Below are 4,428 nucleotides of genomic sequence, written 5' to 3'. Positions count from 1 at the left end.
AAAGTCTCGGTACAGAAGCCCCAGTGTGGCCCCTCCCCTGCCCAGGAAAAGCTTGAAAGGGCAAGTTGGACCGTGGGGCTGGGAATGGCACAGATGTAGTAAATACCAGGAAGTGGGCCCAGGGGTAGGCTAAGAAGCGGGCAGAAGTTTGGACTGACCACAGAAGGGAAGGAGAACACGGGAAGAGTCACCTGGAGTTGTGCTGACATGGAGATCGGGCCCTTAGGCATGGCTGGCGGTTCCTGTGGACGTGTGGCAGGTATCAGAGGTGAAGGTGTTCTGGTGGGATCCCCCTCCCAAGGGACCATGGCTCTAGTCCTAGATTACCACCAGCTTGCTGTGTGAGCTTGGGCAGGTTGCCTCCCGTCTCTGGGCCTGCCCCTTCTGTAAACTAGGAAGTAACTGGGTATTAAGCCACCGATGCCAAATTTGGGGGTTCCAGGCCCTGCCCAAGGGTCTGCAGGCAGCCGTGAGTATTCTGCATTAAGCCATCTAAGATAGAATGCAGAAGTCCTTCACACGTAACCTGGAAGCTGATGTGAGTCCTCACTAGGATGCATCTGTAATCTACTCAGCTTATTAATCTAAGGTAGTGAAATTGATACCTTATTAAGGTGGCCTTTTTTTGTTGGGGGAGGGGAAAAGGTTCTCAAGCCACAAAATCCTCAGGGCTCTGGGGATGCCCAGACCCTTTCTTATGTCTGGTTTAGGAACGAGACAGGAGAGGAGCAAGGAAAGAGTCCTGTTAGATTTGTCTGTCTGTCTGTCTGAAGAGGAATATCCTCCGCCATTCTGTGGCTCTCCTCACCCCATCTTTGTTTCTAAGACCCCCTCCCCTTTAACATTATTGCAGGAATCCTGAGCTTCCACCATCCAGCCTGGCCTGGGGACTCCTAGAGAGTTGTGCATAGAATAAAGGCCAGAGCTGCTGAGCAGGGAGGAGGTGGCCTCTGTGTGAGGTTAGTGGGAGGGGCCGAGCAGGGAACTCTTCTGTGCCCTGGGGATTCTGCTTCCCAGACCCAGACCCGGATGGAGTGGTCCTTCCTTAACCCATCTCCTGCAGTGGCCTGATACTGTCCTCCTGCATCTCCCGGTGGTAAGCGAGAACTCCGTGTCCTAACCAGAATGGCACATGTGTCCTGTTTCCCCAAGCCCCAGAAGAGTCCTTGACTAGAAAGGGGACCCAGGCCCCTTCCATTGTGACACCACAAAACACTTGCCTAGAGATTTCAGCTCTGCTCCTGCAGCCTCCTCTGGCTCAGGCTGGGAAGGAGGCAGATGCTGGAGTTGTGAGGCAGCTGAGGATGGGATCAGGGCTCTTGGCATTAAGTTAGAAACTGTGCCTAGACTCTCCCTCTACTTGGAGAGAGTCCCTCTGAACCCAGAGTTCTCAAACTGGAAAAGACTCCAGATCCTAAGCAGCCGACCCCTTATCAGATGCTGGGAACAGCCAGAGCCCTGGGGTCCTCCAGATCACCAGGGTGACATTTAGGGTTACATACAACCTAGAGGCTCCTGACATCCCTGGAGGGGCAGATGCATTAGAAGCCTCAAGCTGGTGGCCAGCAGATTGCTTTCCAAAGCCTAAATCTTATTGCCTAGCTGTCACAGAGCACCCACCTGCCTGTCCCCACAGTTCTGCTTTCTCAAACCTCTATCCACCCCTTTCCTTTCTGGCAGCATCTGAGTTTATGCTCAGGCATCCTGCCCCAGAGAGCCTTTCTTCCACTGCCAGGCCTTTATAGACCCCAAAACCAAGCAAGCTGCAAGGGGAGGGGCCTGCAGACCTTAGCCTTCAGGGGAATGCTTGGGGACGACTGTCCCAAGCCTCCCCAGTTCTCTTCTGGGAGTCTGCACATTCTCAGTCTTGCCCTCCTGGGTCTCTGCTTCTCCAGCCCTCGAGGTGACAAGCTTCATGGAGACACAGGTGCAGGAGGGATCTGGCTGAGAATAAGGCAGATTTGGGGATAATGGGAGGAAGGGACAGTGCCCGTTTCTTTAGACAGTCCCTGCAGGGGAGGGTGGGCCTGTGCTGTCAGCTGGGGTGACTGTTACAAGGCACATGGTACATTGGTGAGTGGAGGTGCAGTTAGGGATGCGTGGTGCCTGGGGAGGTCTGAGGAGCACGGCAGCTGGAGTTGGTTTGAGGGCAGAAGCTCATGGAGTAAGGGGCAGGGTTCTATGTTAGGAAAGGAAGGCCTAAGGATTAGATATTAGTCAGGGCCTGTCTAGCATTTCTGTTCCCAAGATGTCCCATTGTCTGCTGCTCCTGAAGAAGGCATAACCAACTTTTATTGACGCCCAGGAGAACCCTATGGTTCCATTCACTCGATGTGTGATCTCGGGCAAATGTGTGGCCCTCTCTGTTTCTCCCATATGCTAGATATGAAGAGCAAGTGACTTTGGGGACCTACGCCGCCCCCTCCTTTAAGGTTGTGATTCTAAAGTCCTTTCTCACTGAAAGAACCTTATAGGGATCAAGGGAAGAACTAAGAATCCAGGTTCAGTTGATGGTCTGGGAACAGGAGTGGAGGACCCCAGGGGTCCACTTGTGACAGGGAAAGAGACCAGCTGAGGTAGATTGTGTAGGAGAAGGAACCAGAAAACAGTTCCAAGAAGATGGGGGCCTTCCCCAACTCTGATTCTTCTGCCCTAGAGAAGCAAAAACACAGGCCAATAACAAGAGGCCTCAAGCCAGGAAGGAAGGGTCCTGAGCTCGGGGGCTGGGGGTAATACTAGGGGTAGATGAGCTCTGTCCAGGTAATGAGAAGGGTGAGGGCCTCTGTCCATGGCTTTTCCTGGTGCCCAGATCCTCTCACAGGCAGTGTCCTGGGGAAAGCTCTGTGAGACTAGAATGAAAACTGTGGCCATGGCTTCCCAGCAGCCTCGAGCTCTGCTCATCCTGGTTCCTTGCCTGCCCTGGCCTCCTGCAGCAACCAGCCAGGGGATTAGGAACCTTTCCTTGTCGGCTGCTGGAGAATGGGGAATCCATAGGGCAACTCCTGGGGTGGGAGGCATAGAACAACTTGTCAAGGGTAGCCCAGATGTCATGCCAGTGATGTGTGGGATGGGTGTAGAGCTCCTGTTGGGGTGCCACACTCAGAGGAAGACTGTCAGGTAAACAATGGGATGACAGTTCCTGGCACCGTGAGCCCTGCAGAGACAGTCGGCTTGGGTTTGGGGCCCATCCTCCATGTTCTGTCTTACAGACTGTGACATGTGTGTGTGTGTGTGTGTGTGTGTGTGTGTGTGTGTGTGTGTAGCTGGCCATGGAGTTAGTCTCCAAGCTAGTCCTGGGTAGGGGGAAGAGAGTGAATGATTCTCTCAGAGCAGGCCTGGGCCAGGATAGAGCTACCTGTCACTCTGGAGGCCTCTCAGGGATTCTGGGAGGCAGGAAAAAAAAGCATTCTGCACTGGCAGAACAGATGTAGCTACCGTGGTGCCAGGCATGATGGCATGTATCCTGGATATGATGTGTGCCTGTGTGCGCCCTCTCAGCCTCACTGAGACTGAGCGTAGAGCCCTCCCTGCATCCTCAGCAAATCAACCGTTGCCACATCAGCACTGATGGGACCTTGTGAGAGTAGCTGCCACTCTGAGCCTCGGTTTTCTACCTGTAACTCCAAGGAAAGCTGAGTCAGGTAGGGCTAAATACTTATTTGCATAGTCTAGGATTCTCTCAGGCTGCCACACTTCCAGCCCCATTTCCCCTTGTCCCTAAGGTTCCAGGCTGTCCCCTTCCGGTGAGCTCACCTCACTTGGCATGGGAGAGTGACAAGGGACTCTAGGTCTTGCATTTCACAAACATCCTAGCTCCCTAGTCTCATCACCTTGCATCCCAGTCAAGACTGGCTGTCCCAGGTCAGGGACATGGTTCAGGATGAGTGGCCCTTTGTTCAACCTAGGATGTCTGGACCATGGGAATGGGTCACAGGCTCGGGGTGTTGGCAGAGTTGAGGCAAAACAAGTTAGTCTCCCAGACATTGCCCCAGAGAACCTCACTGCAGGGTGGCAAGAAGCCAAAATTTATGTCACGTCCCCAGAGCCTTTTTCCCCCCAGCTGAGAACCTCTTGGCAGCAGAAATGTCTCAAGGGTCCTGAGGACAATTTCCTTTTAGAGAAGACAGGGCTGGGGGTGTAGAAGGAGATCTAGAACTCCCATAGGCCCTGGAAGCCTAGAACTAGAGCACCCATTCTAGAACGTCACAGGTGACTCATGCTCCTCCCTCTCCCACTACCCACAGTAGAAGCTAGAATCTTCCCCATCAGAGCATCAGGGCTCCAGGTCCTTGATCCTTATAAAAGATCAGCAGCTCCATAGGACATGTTATCAAGAGGTATTCTAGAACATGTCTCCCCAACAGGTCCTCTCTCAGTGTGCCAGAGTGAGGCTATAGGGCCTCATCTATGGTGGAACCAGACAGACTT

This window comes from Rattus norvegicus, chromosome 3, assembly GCF_021556685.1.
Source record: "Rattus norvegicus strain SHRSP/BbbUtx chromosome 3, alternate assembly SHRSP_T2T, whole genome shotgun sequence".
In the NCBI taxonomy this organism is placed as follows: Eukaryota; Metazoa; Chordata; class Mammalia; order Rodentia; family Muridae; genus Rattus; species Rattus norvegicus.
Note: the sequence above shows the minus strand (reverse complement) of the source record.